This window comes from Arachis stenosperma, chromosome 9, assembly GCF_014773155.1.
Source record: "Arachis stenosperma cultivar V10309 chromosome 9, arast.V10309.gnm1.PFL2, whole genome shotgun sequence".
Lineage (NCBI taxonomy): Eukaryota > Viridiplantae > Streptophyta > Magnoliopsida > Fabales > Fabaceae > Arachis > Arachis stenosperma.
Genome location: NC_080385.1, coordinates 2,899,459 through 2,920,034, shown reverse-complemented (window position 1 = coordinate 2,920,034; position 20,576 = coordinate 2,899,459). Strand labels below are relative to the sequence as shown.

The 20,576-nt window shown below is 39.9% G+C and overlaps 1 pseudogene; it reads right to left on the bottom strand.

The window, feature by feature from the left end:
- Positions 1 to 2,789: 2,789 nt before the first annotated feature.
- On the bottom strand, positions 2,790 to 17,335 carry LOC130948395 (putative disease resistance protein RGA1; annotated as a pseudogene).
- Between the last annotated feature and the right edge of the window lie 3,241 nt (positions 17,336 to 20,576).

Genomic DNA, 20,576 nt, shown 5'->3' with positions numbered 1-20,576 from the left:
TTTGAACTTCATCATTTTTCTGAATTTTTTTGCAAACAACACAAATTCATTTTCAGATGAGTTATCACTGGATTCATCATCCAGAGGGTTAGTAACAGAAGAAAATGCAATTCCTTTCTTTTTTGACTCTTTTTTCAAATAAGTGTTTTCAAATGCAAGAAGGTTTCCTCTCAAATCATCAAGTGACATGGAATCAAGATTACTGCTCTCAGAAATGATTAAAGCTTTTGTTTCCCACTCTTTAGCGAGACATCTCAGCACTCTTCTCACAAACACAGAATCAGAATATGTTACTCCCATAGCATCCAAGCCAACAGTAATGATGTTGAACCGTTCGAACAGTTCATCAATGGATTCTCCTTCCTTCATTGTAAACATTTCATATTCCCTGTTTAACATGTCTATCCGAGTCTTCTTTACAATGGTGGTTCCTTCATGAGTAATTTGCAATTTGTCCCAGATTTCCTTTGCCGTTGTGCATCGTGATACTCGTCGGTACTCCTCAAAGCTGACAGCACAGTTGAGCAGGTTTACTGCCTTGGCATTTAATTCTACCTTCTTCCTATCTTCCTCGGTCCATCTTGCTTCTGGTTTGAGGGTGACCACTCCTTCAGCATTTGTGGTAGTTGGAAATTGAGGTCCTTCCAGAATAATCTTCCAAAGTCTGTAATCTACAGCTTGTACAAATATCTTCATCCTCTCCTTCCAATAGGTATAATTTTTCCCACTGAAAAGAGGAGGTCTGTTGCTTGATTGTCCTTCGGTCAGATTATAGGACACCACATTTGCGCCACTGTTTTCCGCCATGAGGATCTTTACTCCAAGCTGCAAAGCTTGATCTCTTTGAGACCAAGCTCTGATACCAATTGATGGTTTCAGTGACTAAGAGAAGGGGGGTTGAATCTTAGCCCCCTTTTTGTTTGCTAACACTTGCTGGACTTCAAGAAAACTTTTCTGTTTTTAGCTCGTCCCTAGCCACGAGACATTTTCATTTTATCTCGTCACATGACACGAGACATTTTTGGTTTTTCATCTGAACAGTAAAAACAGAATTGAAGTAGGAAGAGAGAGAGAAGATTACACCCAGATATATCCTGGTTCAGCTGCTAAGTGCAGTGCAGCCTACATCCAGTCTCCATCACAACAATGATGGAATTTCACTATAATCATCCAGATTACAAATTATAAAGTGCTAACCCAACTTACAAGGGGATTCCCACAGAATCATGAAACACAACACAGATGTACAAAGGAACTCTAAGACATCTATGGTTTTTTCTTTTAATTTTGCACTCTCTGCCTTTTTCCGCTCTATGACTTTTTCATACAAACCTCACTGTTTGCCTTTTTCCATGAGACTCAAGACATGACAAAATTAAACAGAAAAATATTAAACAGAATACATTGAAGGAGAAGAAGAACTGCTAGCTTAGGTAGCTTTGAGAACTCTGTGCGTTGCACTCTCAAATCTTACTCCTTGAATCTAACCATGACTGTTCACCTCTTTTATAGAGAAGTGAAGCCTTCACAGTCGAAACACAAACCCGAGCTCAGCTTCTTTTCCTTCACAACAAAACCGGTTCGGCCACACAGAGAGAAGAGGTAACTCATGCAAAAACCAACATGCAAATACCTCTAGTCCTTCCTTGGTCATCACTCTTCATCAATCCGAGCGCTCCATCCTTGGCTTCCTCTCCAAGATGGATTTCTGACCCTTGATGCTTCATGATGATGATGACTTCATCTGCTTCAATCTCTGCCTCAACCATCACTTCGCCACTCTAGCTACTTCCTGTGGTGGTTGAGCAGAATCAAAGACAAGCCATGCCTCCAAAGATCTTCCTTACTGGCCGAATCTTCATCCTTCTTTTTGAGTATGAAGGATCCGAGATTACCTCACCAAATCTTACCAGATTAGGTGATAATCTCAGCCACAACATACTTTTTTTTTCTTTTTCGTGCCATCAACTCGATGGTCTTTAGGCTTGCTTTCCTTTCCTTTCGGTAGCTCCAAGTAGCTTCGATGGTTCCTGTGTAATAACTGAAGAAAGAAGAAGAAAGATATGAGAGAGAATGTGAAATTAGAGTAAAAGCAATTAAATGAAATGTAACAAGTTAAAAAGGTTGCTTTTACTTCCCTAGTGGGTTAGCGTGTATCATTAATCATAATGATTCCCATCAAATCAAAGTCAAGTTCTCTCTCATTGTTCCAAGGTCTGCAATAACTCCATTTAATAAAATTTAAATTCCATCAAGGAATAAAAGTGATATCCGTTGGAGTATGCAACCATGATCAAGGGAATGGGTTTTATTTGATTAAATGAATAAAGCAATATTGTGTTCCATCTCCCCCTTTTTTGTTTCGGACCAAACAAGTTGGTTATACACCAACAATAGATTTTGGGCTTGCATATTTAAGTCTGGCCCAAACCAATTCAGTTTTAATAATTAAAACCATTTGTATTAATGCTGAATAATTTTTAATCAAACTGGGCTTGCTGCAAATTTCTTTTATTTTCGGCCCAACAAAACCTGTATCACAAAATTATCAATTAACATATGATTAATGAAGATTGAACTAATAATTTTGTAATTAAATATTTTAATAATGTTTGTTCATCACAAATATTAATTTGGAGTTTTCCAAACTCATCAATTTTTATATAATAATAATATAAATAGATTGGTTCTGTAATTTGAAAGAACACTACAAATGAAGATAAAATACAATACAAACTGAAAACCATGATTATGCAAATACACACACAAAAAAATCAATAAGCAGTGTATCAGCTTAAAACGATGAAAAACTTTACATGGGGAACATGTGCTATCTTGTGCCAATCTTCCCCTGTTCCTTTCTCACACCGCTTTTTCAACACTGGGCAGTTTCCAATAGTCAAAGATTGAAGTGAAGTTAAGTGGTGAACACCATCAGGCAAGGATCCCAAACTCTTACAGTTATCAATAGACAGTTTTCGAAGTGAAGATAAGCCTTCCCAACCATGCTCTGGTAAACACTCCAGCTTACCACATCTTTCTATGCTTAGATCAAACAAAGTAGTGAGTTTTGTGATGTCAGATGGCAGTTCCTTCAATTCACTGAAAGAATTTATCTGGAGAGTTGCAAGAGAGGTCATGTTGTGCAACATTCTTTCCGGAAAGCACGATACTTGGACACTATAATAAAGATATAGTCCATAAAGACCGTTGAGATTAGAGATTGACTTAAGTTGCTTATCGCTACATCCCCTAATACTAAGAATTCTAACACGTGGAAGGCACGGCAATTACAGTTTAGGGCAATCGCAGACTATTAAGGTAGAAAGACAGGGGAACATGTGTGTTGTTTCCCGTTTCATCAACCTCTCCACGTTTGGCAATCTCTCCACTTCCAATTTCTCCAAAGATGGGAATGGCATTGCTTCAACACCATCATAACTTTCATCTTCCTCAATGTACTGCACATCATCCATGCCTCTTACCACAAGCTCCTTCAGAAATGGAAGTTTTTCCACTGGAGGAAGATGCCCGCACTTTCGACATTCCTCAAGTCGAAGAGAAACTAAATTATGGGTAGCAGAATTGTTATGCATCCAAGTTGGCCAACGTAATCCCTTATAGTCTTGTATCGTCAACAGCTTGAGTGTGGAGTGAGGTTGAAGCGCTTCAAGTACTTCTTCTGCTCCCAATACGGACTTGCTCTTACCACTTTTGCGCCATGACAAAATCAATTGTCGAAGGTCTTGTTTACCCTTCAAGTTGCCATCTTTGGCTTCAGATATACTCCCAACATTTTCTAGGCCTTCGATGCATAGCTCTCCTCCCAGATTCAAATGACGTATCTCTGCCAAACTATGCCCTTTCTCTGATTTCACAATGTATACACTTAGTGTTCTCAGATGACGTAATGTGTGAGCGTCAGGAAACATACCGGATAACTGATGAGCGGATAATTTGTATACTTTTTGGCATTGTTTTTAGTATGTTTTTAGTATCTTTTAGTTAGTTTTTAGTATATTTTTATTAATTTTTAATTAAAATTCACTTTTCTGGACTTTACTATGAGTTTGTGTGTTTTTCTGTGATTTCAGGTATTTTCTGACTGAAATTGGAGGTTCTGAGCAAAAATCTGATCCAGAGACTGAAAAGGACTGCAGATGCTGTTGGATTCTGACCTCCCTGCACTCGAAGTGGATTTTCTGGAGCTACAGAAGCCCAATTGGCGCGCTCTCAACGGCATTGGAAAGTAGACATCCAGGGATTTCCAGCAATATATAATAGTCCATACTTTGTCCAAGATTTGATGGCCCAAACCCGCGTAGCAATCCGGCCTCAGAAATTCCAGCGTTAAACGCCGGAACTGGATTAAAAGTTGGAGTTAAACGCCCAAACTAGCACCAAAGCTGGCGTTTAACTCCAGAAAAGGTCTCTACACGAATTTCCTTGATTGCTCAGCCCAAGCACACACCAAGTGGGCCAGGAAGAGGATTTTTCTGTCATTTACTCATTTCTGTAAACCTTAGGAGACTAGTTTACTACATATAGGACCTTTTTACATTGTAATCAGTACCGAATTACCTCATAACATTTTTGTACACGTTCTTTCCACAGTATGAGCCTCTAAACCCCATGGTTGGGGGTGAGGAGCTCTGCTGTGTCTTGATGGATTAATGCAATTACTACTGTTTCTTATTCAATCATGCTTGCTTCCATTCTAAGATAACACTTGTTCTTAATCCGGATGAATGTGATGATCCGTGACAATCATCATCATTCTCAACCATGAACACGTGCCTGACAAGCACCTCTGTTCTATCTTAGATTGAGTAGTTATCTCTTGGATTCTTCGGAGTCTTCGTGGTATAGGCAGGACCTGATGGCAGCATTCAAGAGAATCCGGAAGGTCTAAACCTTGTCTGTGGTATTCTGAGTAGGATTCAATGATTGAATGACTGTGACGTGCTTCAAACCTGCAATCTACTGGGCGTTAGTGACAGACGCAAAAGAGTGATTCTATTCCGGTAGAGGAGGGAACCAAACCGGTGATTGGCGGCACTGTGACAGAGTGCTCTGCATTAGCTTTCACTGCGCGGATGGGAGGTAGCTGCTGACAACAGTGAGACCCTACACGAGCTTGCCATGGAAGGAGACATGCGTGACTGATGAAGGAGACAGTGGGAAAGCAGAGATTCAGAAGATGGAGCATCTCCAAACCTCAACCTATTCTCCATTACTGCAATACAAGTAATCATTACATGTTCTTTTGCTTTTCACAAACAATCCTGATAATTTCTGATATCCTAACTAAGATTTACAAGGTAACCATAGCTTGCTTCAAGCCGACAATCTCCGTGGGATCGACCCTTGCTCACGCAAGGTATTACTTGGACGACCCAGTGCACTTGCTGGTTAGTTGTGCGGGATTGCAAAAAGTGTTATTGCAATTTCGTGCACCAAGTTTTTGGCGCCGTTGCCGGGGATTGTTCGAGTTTGGACAACTAACGGTTTATTTTGTTGCTTAGATTAGGACTTTTTGTTTTTGTTAGTTTAGAGTCTTTTTAGTTGAGTCTAGTTTCATATTCTAAGTTTGGTGTCATTTGCATGATTTTGTTTTTCTTGTGATTTTCGAATTTTGCATGTTCTTAGCCCTTTTTGATTCATAAAAGTTCTAAGTTTGGTGTCCTCTTTGTGTTTTTCCTTTAAAATTTTCGAAAAAAAAATTAGTGTTTGATTTTCTAAAGTTTTAAGTTTGGTGTCTTTCTGTGTTTTTCTCTTTCCTCTTTTTAAGAATCAAATCTTTTTCATAAAAATTTTTCAATCATATCTTCTTAATTGCTGTTTCCAAAATCTTTTTCTTCACTAATTGATTCAGTTCTCAATTTACTTTGATCTTATTTTATTTTTAATTTTCGAATTTTCTTTTATTTTCCTTTTATTTTATTTTATTGGATTTTATTTTTTTCGGTTATTTAAATAAATAAAAAAAAAATAAATATAAAAATAAACAAAATTTATCTCTTTGCAATTACTATCATTTCCCTTCTGTCCATCATGGACTCAAGTGGAATTAACCAGTCCAAAAGGACTCTGGGGTCCTATGCCAACCCCAGTACAGCTGCATATGGGAGTAGCATCTGTATACCTCCCATCAAAGCAAGCAGCTTTGAGCTAAATCCTCAACTCATTATCATAGTGCAGCAAAATTGCCAGTATTCCGGTCTTCCAGAGGAAGAACCTACTGAGTTTCTGGCACAGTTCTTACAAATTGCTGACACAATACATGATAAAGAGGTAGATCAGGATGTCTACAGACTGTTACTGTTTCCGTTTGCTGTAAAAGATCAAGCAAAAAGGTGGTTAAATAACCAACCTACAGCAAGCATAAAGACATGGAAACAGTTATCAGAAAAATTCCTGAATCATTTTTACCCTCCAAAAAGGATGACACAGCTAAGGCTGGACATCCAAGGCTTCAAACAAGAGGATAATGAATCCCTTTATGATGCCTGGGAGAGGTATAGAGGTATGCTAAGAAAATGTCCCTCTGAAATGTTTTCAGAGTGGGTACAGTTAGACATTTTCTACTATGGGCTTACAGAAAAAGCTCAGATGTCTTTAGACCACTCAGCTGGTGGATCTATACACATGAGAAAGACAATTGAAGAAGCTCAAGAGCTCATAGACACTGTTGCTAGAAATCAATACTTGTATTCTAGTAATGAGTACGTTCCAAAGGAGGGGACCATGGCATTAGTCACTGATCCTAGTCCTCAGGAACAGATGAATGAGCTCAGTCAACAATTGCTCCTGATGACAGAACAGTTAGCAGAATTTAAAGAAATGCTCCATGATACTAAGGTTGCTAACAAGAGCATAGAACTGCAGTTGAATCAAGCAAAACAGCAAATATCTAAACAAATAACAGAAGAATGTCAAGCAGTTCAACTGAGGAGTGGGAAGACACTGAAAGCCACTGCTCAAAAGAGCAAGAAGTCAATTAAGGAACAGTTGACAGAGGATGACCAAGCTACTGTTCAAAATCCCTCTGAGGACATTGAGAGCCCAGAGAGGAATATTGGCGTTCAAACGCCAGAAAGGGAAGGGAACTTGGCGTTAAACGCCCGTTCCTTGCCCATTTCTGGCGTTCAAACGCCAGAAAAGGGGGAAAAGCTGGCGTTTAACGCCCAAATTCCTCCCAATCCTGGCGTTCAAACGCCCAAGGAGAATCAGGCACCTGAGGGTCCTGATGATTACTCCCCTAACAAGGCTTCTTCAACCATTTCTGTAAGGAATAAACCTGCAGCATCTAAGGTTGAAGAATATCAAGCCAAGATGCCTTATCCTCAGAAACTCCGCAAAGCGGAACAGGATAAGCAATTTGCCCGCTTTGCAGACTATTTAAGGACTCTTGAAATAAAGATTCCTTTTGCAGAGGCACTTGAGCAAATACCTTCTTATGCTAAGTTCATGAAAGAGATCTTAAGTCATAAGAAGGATTGGAGAGAAACTGAAAAAGTGTTTCTCACTGAAGAATGCAGTGCAGTCATTCTAAAAAGCTTACCAGAAAAGCTTCAAGATCCTGGAAGCTTTCTGATACCATGCACATTGGAAGGCACTTACACCAGGGTGGCCTTATGTGATCTTGGAGCAAGTATTAATTTAATACCTGCATCCACTATCAGAAAGCTTGGGTTGATTGGAGAAGTCAAACCAACCAGGATATGCCTCCAACTTGCTGATGGTTCCATTAAACACCCATCAGGCATAATAGAGGACATGATTGTCAAGGTTGGACCATTTGCCTTTCCAACTGACTTTGTGGTGCTGGAAATGGAGGAGCATAAAAATGCAACTCTCATTCTAGGAAGACCTTTCCTAGCAACTGGACGAACTCTCATTGATGTACAAAAGGGAGAAGTAACCTTGAGAGTCAATGAGGATGAGTTCAAGTTGAATGCTGTAAAAGCAATGCAGCATCCAGACACACAAGAAGACTGCATGGACATTGACATTATTGATTCTCTGGTAGAAGAGATCAATATGGCTGAAAGCCTAGAATCAGAGCTTGAGGACATCTTCAAAGATGTTCAAACTGATCAGGAAGAGCCAGAGGAGGCTAAGGAATTTTCGAAAATTCCTCAGGAGGAAGATAAGCCTCCTAAGCCTGAACTCAAACCATTACCATCATCCCTGAAATATGCATTTCTGGGAGAGGGTGACACTTTTCCAGTGATTATAAGCTCTGCCTTAAATTCACAGGAAGAGGAAGCACTAATTAAAGTGCTAAGGACACACAAGACAGCTCTTGGGTGGTCCATAAGTGATCTTAAGGGCATTAGCCCAGCCAGATGCATGCACAAGATCCTATTGGAGGATAATGCCAAACCAGTGGTTCAACCACAAAGGAGGCTAAATCCTGCCATGAAGGAGGTGGTGCAGAAAGAGGTCACTAAATTACTAGAGGCTGGGATTATTTATCCTATCTCTGATAGCCCCTGGGTGAGCCCTGTCCAAGTTGTTCCCAAAAAGGGAGGCATGACAGTGGTTCATAATGAAAAAAATGAACTGGTTCCTACAAGGACAGTCACAGGGTGGCGCATGTGTATTGACTACAGAAGACTCAATACAGCCACCAGAAAGGATCATTTTCCTTTACCATTCATAGACCAAATGCTAGAAAGACTAGCTGGTCATGATTACTACTGCTTTTTGGATGGCTATTCAGGCTACAACCAAATTGCAGTAGACCCTCAGGACCAAGAGAAAACAGCATTCACCTGCCCTTCAGGCGTGTTTGCCTACAGGAGAATGCCTTTTGGTCTGTGCAATGCACCTGCAACCTTTCAGAGGTGCATGCTCTCTATCTTCTCAGATATGGTAGAGAAATTTCTGGAAGTCTTCATGGATGACTTTTCAGTATATGGAGACTCATTTGGCTCCTGTCTTAATCACTTATCACTTGTCCTGAAAAGATGCCAAGAGACTAACCTGGTTTTAAACTGGGAGAAATGTCACTTTATGGTGACTGAAGGAATTGTCCTTGGGCACAAAATCTCAAGCAGGGGAATAGAGGTGGATAAGGCAAAGGTAGAGGTAATTGAAAAATTACCACCACCTGCCAATGTTAAGGCAATCAGAAGCTTTCTGGGGCATGCAGGATTCTACAGAAGGTTTATTAAGGATTTTTCGAAAATTGCTAAACCTCTGAGTAACCTGTTAGCTGCTGACACACCATTTGTGTTTGATACACAGTGTCTGCAGGCATTTGAGACCCTGAAAGCTAAGTTGGTCACAGCACCAGTTATCTCTGCACCAGATTGGGCATTACCATTTGAATTAATGTGTGATGCCAGTGATCATGCCATTGGTGCAGTGTTGGGGCAGAGGCATAATAAACTTCTGCATGTCATTTATTATGCTAGTCGTGTTCTAAATGATGCACAGAAGAATTACACAACCACAGAAAAAGAATTACTTGCAGTGGTTTATGCCATTGACAAGTTTAGATCCTACCTAGTAGGATCCAAAGTGATTGTGTACACTGACCATGCTGCTCTTAAATACTTACTCACAAAGCAGGATTCAAAACCCAGGCTTATCAGATGGGTGTTGCTTCTGCAGGAGTTTGATATAGAAATAAGAGACAGAAAAGGGACAGAAAATCAAGTGGCTGATCATCTGTCCAGGATAGAGCCAGTAGCTGGGGCGTCCCTCCCTTCTACTGAGATCTCTGAGACTTTCCCAGATGAGCAACTCTTTGCCATCCAGGAAGCTCCATGGTTTGCAGACATTGCAAACTATAAAGCTGTGAGGTTCATACCCAAGGAGTACAGTCATGTGCAGAGAAAGAAACTAATTTCAGATGCCAAGTACTACCTTTGGGATGAACCATATCTCTTTAAGAGATGTGCTGACGGAGTGATCCGCAGGTGTATACCCAGAGAAGAAGCACGAAGGATCCTATGGCACTGCCATGGATCACAGTATGGAGGACATTTTGGAAGTGAGCGAACAGCCACTAAAGTTCTCCAGTGCGGATTCTACTGGCCTACTCTCTATAAAGATTCCCGAGAGTTTGTGCGTAACTGTGACAGTTGCCAAAGAGCTGGTAACCTGCCTCATGGATATGCCATGCCTCAACAAGGGATATTAGAGATAGAGCTGTTTGATGTATGGGGAATTGACTTCATGGGGCCATTCCCACCATCATACTCAAACACTTACATTCTGGTGGCAGTGGACTATGTATCTAAGTGGGTAGAAGCAATTGCTACACCCACTAATGATACCAAGACTGTGCTGAAATTCCTCCAGAAAAACATTTTCAGCAGGTTTGGCGTCCCCAGAGTGCTAATCAGTGATGGAGGCACTCATTTCATCAATAAACAGCTATACTCTGCTATGGTTAGATATGGAATCAGCCATAAAGTGGCAACTCCGTATCATCCACAGACAAATGGGCAAGCTGAGGTCTCTAACAGAGAACTAAAAAGAATCCTAGAACGGACTGTGATGTCCCGAAGAAAGGATTGGGCAAGGAGCTTGGATGATGCTCTGTGGGCGTACAGAACAGCATTCAAGACCCCTATAGGCACCTCTCCATACCAATTGGTGTATGGGAAGGCCTGCCATTTGCCTGTGGAACTGGAACATAAAGCCTATTGGGCAACCAGATTCCTAAACATGGATGCACAGTTAGCTGGTGAGAAAAGACTGCTCCAGCTAAATGAGCTAGAGGAGTTCAGACTCAATGCCTTTGAAAATGCTAAAATCTATAAGGAAAAGGCAAAGAAATGGCATGACAAGAGATTGTCAAACAGAGTCTTTGAGCCAGGACAAAAAGTTCTGCTCTTCAACTCTAGGCTCAGACTGTTTCCAGGAAAACTCAAATCCCGTTGGAGGGGTCCATATGTGATTACAAAAGTGTCACCATATGGATATGTTGAGCTTCAGGATATTGATTCTGACAGTAAGTTCATTGTTAATGGACAGAGGATCAAGCACTATCTTGAAGGAAATTTTGAGCAGGAATGCTCAACACTGAGACTTGAGTGATTCTCAGTGAAAGTCCAGCTAAAGACAGTAAAGAAGCGCTTGCTGGGAGGCAACCCAGTCATAAGAAAGGTGTATGAATTGTTCTTACAGAGGCAAGTATCAAAAATGAAGGAATTCACAGAGTTACAGAAGGATTCAGCTCAAAAAGCAGAGAAAATGAGCTTACTGGCGAAAAAACGCCAGTAAGGGGCATTTTGGGCGTTAAACGCCAGAATGGGCACCATTCTGGGCGTTTAACGCCAGGTGTGCAGCATCACTGGGCGTTCAGAAAAACGCCCAGTGAGGAAGGTTTTCTGGCGTTTAACGCCAGCCAGGGTACCTGGCTGGGCGTTAAACGCCCAAAGAGGGTAACAATTGGGCGTTAAACGCCAGAATGGGTGCCATTCTGGGCGTTTAACGCCAGCTTGGTGGGGGGGACCACTTTTTCGTTTTCAACTCAAATTTTTTCAAACTTTCCTTTTCTTACCCAATCTTTTCTACATAAATGCACTTCAACCTTTCATCAATCACTTTCAAATCTTCACAAATCAAAACCATTCTTCAAATCTATTTCAAAATAATCTCAAATCTTCTTCAAAAACTCACCCTTTTCTCAAATTTTCTCGAAATCTTTTCAAACTTCCTTTCAAATCTCTCTTTTTTTTTCGAAAATCTCTCCCCCCACTCTATAAAGGAACGTCCCTCACCCTTCCCTCCTCACACCATTCGAATTTTCTCTCTCTCTCTCTTCTCTTCTTTCTTTTCTTTTTGCTTGAGGACAAGCAAAACCTCTAAGTTTGGTGTGTTTTTCCGTGATCACTAAGCCAAGATCATGGCTCCTAAGGGAAAACAAACCAACTCAAGAGGAAAGAAAGAGACTAATCCAAAGAATATTTGGAATGAAGAGAAGTTCTTAACCAAAGAACATGAAGACCATTATCACAAAATAATGGGTCTGAGATCAGTGATCCCGGAAGTTAAATTTGATCTGAAAGAAGATGAATATCCGGAGATCCAAGAGCAAATTCGAAACAGGGGTTGGGAAGTTCTGACCAATCCTGAGACAAAGGTTGGAAGGAACATGGTTCAGGAATTCTACTCAAATCTGTGGCTGACAGATAAGCAAAGAATGACTGGAACCGCTTACCATACCCACAAAACCATGGTCAGAGGGAAAGTTATGTACTTCCATCTGGACCAAATAAGAGAAATCTTCAAACTACCTCAACTACAAGATGATCCTGACTCCTTCAAAAGGAGGATGGTGAGAGTAGATAAAGGGTTGGATCAAATCCTAGAGGACATATGCCTCCCTGGGACTAAGTGGATAACCAATTCAAAGGGTGTCCCAAACCAACTCAAGAGGGGAGACCTCAAGCCAATTGCAAGAGGTTGGCTAGATTTTATTGGGCGTTCCATATTGCCCACTAGCAACCGTTCTGAGGTCACCATCAAGAGAGCAGTGATGATTCATTGCATCATGCTTGGAAAAGAAGTGGAGGTTCATCATGTGATTGCTTGTGAGATCTACACAATAGCAAATAAGAACTCCACTGAGGCCAAACTAGCTTACCCAAGCTTGATTTCCAAGCTCTGTAAAGAGGCTGGGGTGAAGATGGGGGTAGATGAGTTCATACCCATTGAACACCCAATCACCAAGAAGTCAATGGAAGGACAAGTGCAAGACAACTCCATCAAGAGGAGGGCGCAGGAATTCCTCCCTGAATTCCCAAGAATTGACTACTGGTCCAGCCTAGAAGCATCTGTTAACAAGCTGCAAGAGACTATGGAGCAACTGAAGGAAGAACAGCAGAATCAGAACTGCATGCTCTGCAAATTGCTGAAAGAGCAAGAGAAGCAGGGGCGTGAGATTCAAGAGATGAAACGCCAAAAGCTCTACTCTCAAGCTGAGGGAGCATCCACTTCTCAAAATCAAGGTTGTTGAGTCCTAACTCTGTGAACACCTCTATCATTAGAAGCCTCTGTTTTTCGTTTTTCTTATTTTGTTTTCCATTCTTATTTTTTTTTATATTTGAGTCTTGTTCTTAGTTAATAATTAATAAAATTTAATTTTATGTCTTAAAGTTATGAATGTCCTATGAATCCATCACCTCTCTTAAAAGAAAAATGCTTTAATCACAAAAGAACAAGAAGTACAGGATTTCAAAATTTATCTCTGAAACTAGTTGAATTAGTTTGATGTGGTGACAATACTTTTTGTTTTCTGAATGAATGCTTGAACAGTGCATATGTCTTTTGAATTTGTTGTTTTAAGAATGTTAAATTTGTTGGCTCTTGAAAGAATGAGGAGAAAGAGAACTGTTATTGAGGATCTGAAAAATCATCAATTTGATTCTTGAAGCAAGAAAAAGCAGTGAAAAAAAAAAAAAAATTTTCGAAAAAAAAAAAGAGAAAGAAAGAAAAAAAAAAAAAGGGAATAAAGTGGTGATCCAAGGCAATAAGAGTGTGCTTAAGAACCCTGGACACCTCTAATTGGGGACTTTAGCAAAGCTGAGTCACAATCCAAAAAGGTTCACCCAATTATGTGTCTGTGGCATGTATGTATCTGGTGGTAATACTGGAAGACAGAGTGCTTTGGGCCACAGCCAAGACTCATACACTGGCTATGTTCAAGAATCAATATACTTAACTAGGAGAATCAATAACATTATCTGAGTTCTGAGTTCTTATAGATGCTAATCATTCTGAACTTCAAAGGATAGAGTGAGGTGCCAAAACTGTTCGGAGACAAAAAGCTACTAGTCCCGCTCATCTAATTGGAGCTATGTCTCTTTGATATTTTGGAGTCTATAGTATATTCTCTTCTTTTTATCCTATTTTGATTTTCAGTTGCTTGGGGACAAGCAACAATTTAAGTTTGGTGTTGTGATGAGCGGATAATTTGTATACTTTTTGGCATTGTTTTTAGTATGTTTTTAGTATCTTTTAGTTAGTTTTTAGTATATTTTTATTAATTTTTAATTAAAATTCACTTTTCTGGACTTTACTATGAGTTTGTGTGTTTTTCTGTGATTTCAGGTATTTTCTGACTGAAATTGGAGGTTCTGAGCAAAAATCTGATCCAGAGACTGAAAAGGACTGCAGATGCTGTTGGATTCTGACCTCCCTGCACTCGAAGTGGATTTTCTGGAGCTACAGAAGCCCAATTGGCGCGCTCTCAACGGCATTGGAAAGTAGACATCCAGGGATTTCCAGCAATATATAATAGTCCATACTTTGTCCAAGATTTGATGGCCCAAACCCGCGTAGCAATCCGGCCTCAGAAATTCCAGCGTTAAACGCCGGAACTGGATTAAAAGTTGGAGTTAAACGCCCAAACTGGCACCAAAGCTGGCGTTTAACTCCAGAAAAGGTCTCTACACGAATTTCCTTGATTGCTCAGCCCAAGCACACACCAAGTGGGCCAGGAAGAGGATTTTTCTGTCATTTACTCATTTCTGTAAACCTTAGGAGACTAGTTTACTACATATAGGACCTTTTTACATTGTAATCAGTACCGAATTACCTCATAACATTTTTGTACACGTTCTTTCCACAGTATGAGCCTCTAAACCCCATGGTTGGGGGTGAGGAGCTCTGCTGTGTCTTGATGGATTAATGCAATTACTACTGTTTCTTATTCAATCATGCTTGCTTCCATTCTAAGATAACACTTGTTCTTAATCCGGATGAATGTGATGATCCGTGACAATCATCATCATTCTCAACCATGAACACGTGCCTGACAAGCACCTCTGTTCTATCTTAGATTGAGTAGTTATCTCTTGGATTCTTCGGAGTCTTCGTGGTATAGGCAGGACCTGGTGGCAGCATTCAAGAGAATCCGGAAGGTCTAAACCTTGTCTGTGGTATTCTGAGTAGGATTCAATGATTGAATGACTGTGACGTGCTTCAAACCTGCAATCTACTGGGCGTTAGTGACAGACGCAAAAGAGTGATTCTATTCCGGTAGAGGAGGGAACCAAACCGGTGATTGGCGGCACTGTGACAGAGTGCTCTGCATTAGCTTTCACTGCGCGGATGGGAGGTAGCTGCTGACAACAGTGAGACCCTACACGAGCTTGCCATGGAAGGAGACATGCGTGACTGATGAAGGAGACAGTGGGAAAGCAGAGATTCAGAAGATGGAGCATCTCCAAACCTCAACCTATTCTCCATTACTGCAATACAAGTAATCATTACATGTTCTTTTGCTTTTCACAAACAATCCTGATAATTTCTGATATCCTAACTAAGATTTACAAGGTAACCATAGCTTGCTTCAAGCCGACAATCTCCGTGGGATCGACCCTTGCTCACGCAAGGTATTACTTGGACGACCCAGTGCACTTGCTGGTTAGTTGTGCGGGATTGCAAAAAGTGTTATTGCAATTTCGTGCACCAATAACCCATGACAACCATCAATGACAAGATGTCGGAGATTTTGCATCCTAGTCAAGCGTTTCGGTAGACGGCTAAGATTAAACAACCCTATTAGTTTCAAGATTTCCAATCTACCCAAATTGCAAATACTTGCAGGCAACCTCTTTATATCCAAATAACAAAGTTCCAAATACCTCAAGCAAGTTAAACTCCCAAAAGATGGCAACTTACTACCAGATATACACAAAACCCGAAGAGAATGATATTTTTCAAATCCATTTAAATACAGTTGATACAATGTTCTCAAGGATTCAACTTTCTCAAAGGGGCTCTTCTTGAATTGATTTGCATCCAAGGAGTGAAAACCAATATGATGGGGGTTTCTTGAAGAATCATTAAGGTTTTGTTTCTCCAAGCATACACACTCTTGCCCTGAAATTGATTGAGCAAGATCATGGACTAAATCATGCATCTTAAAATACATCTCGCCAGAAAAGTAATCACTTACCCCATCTTGGAAGAATGATTTTTGGTATAATTCATTCTAAACCATGTGGCCAACCTCTTCTACCTCCAAGTTCGGCCGGGATGAAATAAATCCATTAGCCATCCAAAGATAAATCAGTTCTTGCTTCTTAATTTCTTTATCTTTGGGAAATATGGCACAGAAAGCAAAACACTGCTTTAGAGTTAGCGTTAAACAAGAGTAGCTTAACCTCAAGACAGGCATAATATCATTCTCATCTGGTAAACTCCAAACCTCACTTTTCTGAACTTCAACCCATTCTTTTACCGTGCTTCTGGATTGCATCACACCTCCTAATGCCAGTGCTGCAAGAGGTGATCCTCCACATTTCTTGACTATCTTCTTGCCTATTGCAACAAGCTCTTCACGCTCTTCTTTGTCAGCTCCAAATGCGCGCAATTTAAACAACAACCAACAATCATCATCGGAAAGACGGGACAAACGATGCGCTTGGCATGTGCCCATAATTGTTGCAACATGATTGTCGCGAGTGGATACTAAAATGGAAGAGCCTTTAGAGCCACAAGACAATACAGATCTTAACTTATCCCATTTGTCTTGGGTTAATCCCAATTCCATTTCTTGGCTTCTTTTCCAGACATCATCTAAAACCAATAAATACTTTTTACTTTGTAGCAATTCTTTCACTTTTTCCTCCATTACTTCTAAATCCATGACCTCAGACTTATCCTTTCTGATAGCTTCTAAAATGGACCGCAAAATACTCTTGATAGTGAAATTCTCAGAAACACACACCCAAATCTTCAAATCAAAATTGTTACCTACTTTTGGATCGTTGTAGACCAGCTGAACAAGTGTTGTTTTTCCAAGACCACCTAAGCCAACAATGGGATACACAGAAAGGAACTCGGAGCTTCGTGATGGGCTAAGAAGAAACTCCACAACTCTCCCTTTATCTTCATCTCTCCCGTACACTCGAGGAAGGGCGATAGTTGAGCTAGTTTGGCGCCATTCAGCAACTTCACTTGGCCTTTCCCTCACAACTTGTCTAAGATCGAAGTTGGTCCTAGCTTGAGCAATTCGATCCAACCTCCCTATTATCTCATTCAACTTCTGTCCAAGCTCACGACAATGCATCACCTTCTTTGGATTCAAAGATGATAAGCACCCAAGTTGAGAGGATTCAGTAGGCAACTGATCAAGGATATCATCTAGCACGTACATTGCATCTTTAAGCTGCTGCAGCCACACCTTGAGAGGACGTTTTGACCATTGTTTCTCCTCAGCATCATCAAGAACAGCTTTGATGAGTTCTAAAGTGCGTGATAGCTCTTCAGCCTTTTCCTTGATTCCAAAGAAGGCTGCAAATTCACTCTGGACGAAAGGGATCATGTTTTCCAGCACAATTCCAAGCAAGGCCTCAGCCATTTTCAGAAATGCTACAAATGAAGAAAAAAAAGAAAGAAAGGAAGGCAAAGATCCGAGATTGGTTTTGCTTTGATGAGTGCAGATGGCTCTAGGATGCAAATGAATTGTGAATAGCAAAATGGTGTCAGTGTTGAAAGAATACTCCAAGAAAAGTGAGTGGACAATCTTTTAATTTCTACCATTTATTCTTAAGAGATATTTTCACAATACTTGCCTACAATTACTGTCCTCGTGCCCAGACAAACAAAAGAAATTATTGTCCTTATGTTGTTCCTTTAATTTGTCTCAAATCAATAATTTCCACAGTATGCTGATGTCTTTTTCTTTTGGAGGTAGGGGCAGTGTTGTCAGAACCGGACCGACCCGGCCGGTCGGACCGGAAAACTGGCGAACCGGTGCTATAACCGGTCCGGGTGAGTCAGCGAACCGAAGAAGGAATTGAACCGGCGAGACCCGTATTGAACCGGCCGGGTTTTATTAAAACCGGCGAACCGGCGGGTTTTGTTTAACCCGGACCGGTTCGGAATTAAATTTTTTTTTATGCGATGGAAAACGACGTCGTTTCTTTAAAAAAAAAAAAATCGCAGAGCTGCTGCGTTTCATGATGTAACCCTAGCCTCCATCAGTCCATCCCCTTCCCCTGTTCTGTTTCCCACTTTCCCTTCGCAAGTTCCCTCCCATACGGCCATACCCAAACAACGCAAACCACCATCAGTCCATCACCATCACCATGGCGCCATGACTCCATCCCGGAATCCCCTGCGACTCGCCTACTTTGCTTCAGCTTCAGGCTTTCAGTTTCAGCCACTTCGTCGCCCGTCGGCCCATCAGCTTCAAGCCTTCAACCACGCGGCACCTCGTCTTGAACATTGAAGTCGCCTCCTCGTAGCTCCTCGCTCCTGGTCTCCCTCTTCTCTGCTCGACGCTCGTCGCTCCTCGCTCCAGGTCCAGCCGTGCAGGTTAGTATTTTTAATTTTTTAATTTTTTGAAGTTAATTGATTAATGATTATGGTATGCGGGCAGATGAGATTATGAGAACATGTTTGATAGTTTACATATATGTTTGAACTTTGAAGTTAATTTTTTAATTGGTGGTTCACATATGTTTGAATGTTTGAATATAGTTTGATTTCTGTTTGATTTTGGTATGTGGGCAGATGAGAATTGTTGTTTGGTATGTTTGGTATGTTTGATTTCTGTTCAGTACTTCAGTAGTTCAGTTTGTTGATTGCGAATTGTTGGTTGCTGTTATTTCTTAGTAGTTAGTGGATTGTTGTTGTGTATTGTTAGTCATTTAGTCCTGGACCCTAGTTGATTATGAATTTAGGATGGCTTCATCAAATACACCATCAGAAACACCAACACCAACTTCTCAGGAACAAGGATCAACTCCTGATCCAACAATTGGAACCCAAAAAAATAGTAACAGAAGAAAAACTGATCCTGCATGGGGCCATTGTAAACAAGTTTTAGATAAATTTTATGTTTATTCTCGTATTACTACTTATTTTTAGGATTTGAGATTTAATGTTTATTAAAATATTATTGGAGATATGTTTTCAAACTTTTAATTTTTAAGTTTTTAGCTATTTTATACATTTTACTTATGTGGGACCGGGTTAACCGATTCAACCAGTGACCCACCGGTTGAACCAGTGACCCAGTGACCCAGTGGCCTGACCGGTTCGATCACCGATTTGGTTCTGACAACTATGGGTAGGGGTGAGCGCGGTAGCGATTACCCGTCCAAATCCGAACCGAACCAATTAAATTGGTTTTAAAACTAATGGATAATTGGGTCCAATCCGAACTAAATTAATGGTTCTTTTTACTAATTGGTTCGAGTAATGGTTCTGGGGTGCGGAATCCAAACCAACCCGTGAATTCGACCAAATAAAAAAATTTTAAAAATAAATATATTTTTAATATGTTTAGTTTTTAATATATTTGATGTTTAATGTATTTAGCGTTTAATGATTTTTAGTGTTTAACATGTTTGGATTATTTCTATTAATTTTACATTTTTATTGTATTTACAAAATTTTTAAGATAAAAATTTCGTTTTTTATTTTTTTTTATAAATTTCTATTTCATCCGGTACCCAATTATCAGAATCGAATTAATCCATTCTTGATCGGTTGGTTCGAATATATACACAAAAAAACGTAAATCCGAATCAAACCGAACCAATTATAATTTAATTGATTCGGTTCTAAACCCGAATCAACCCGACCCGTGCTCACCCCTATTTGGAGGTCCTCTCTATAGCCTCACGTTACTATGTAATGAGAAATTTCTGGCCAAGCGAAGTAGTTTAAGATAATATGATTTTCTTTTCTTTTCTTTTGTTGATCTGTTTTCTTATAAACTACAGTAAGTTCTAGATTTTTTTTACAGCATAAATTTGTTGGTCACTAACTAAAATTGTCCTGGTGTCCAGTCAAAAGAAGAAATGATTATGTTTGTGCTTGTTTTTTTGGGTTACTTTAATTTACTGAAATTATTGTGTCTCAAATCAATAGTTTTTTCACAGTATGTTGATAACGTTTGGAGGTCCCAGGCACCCTAATAGGGATAAGAACACTTCAATTATTGAACACTAGAGAATTGCAATTAAATAATCCTCATGAGCTTTTCTTAATGCTGAATTAGAATTAAGTTTTAGAAAAAAATACAGTCTGCTCATCTTCGTAGGTTATATATCTGTAAGACAGTAACCATAATCAACATTCTTATGTTATTGTGAACTCTTTGACCCGCAATACATAAAGTAGAAATTACATTAGAAAATTGATGCACACATCTAGTTGATGCAAATTGCATTATAATAAAAGGCACTAAGAAACAAGCATATGAAAATTATTCACATATTAAGGTGAACAAAAGTTTGAAATTGATGATAAATATTCACTTAAACAAGGAATAATAACCTTTATTATAACAAGATGTCTTAAAACTCTGTAAGCGAGACAACTGGATTAGTTTTTAAGTTTTTTACATAGTTTTTGATTGCGGATGGCGGCTCATGGCGGTGAGCCAAAAATCCGCCATAAAGTTATAGCGGATGGCGTTGCGGAAAATGGCGGAAATGGCGGATTACCTAAAATACACATATATGTACAAAAAAAACATGCAGAAAAATTGCAAATATAATAAACTATAAAATCTATCTATATAAGCAACTTTCTAGTCATAAAACATCTAATTAATATAGCAAATATAGTAGCAAATTTAGCAAATA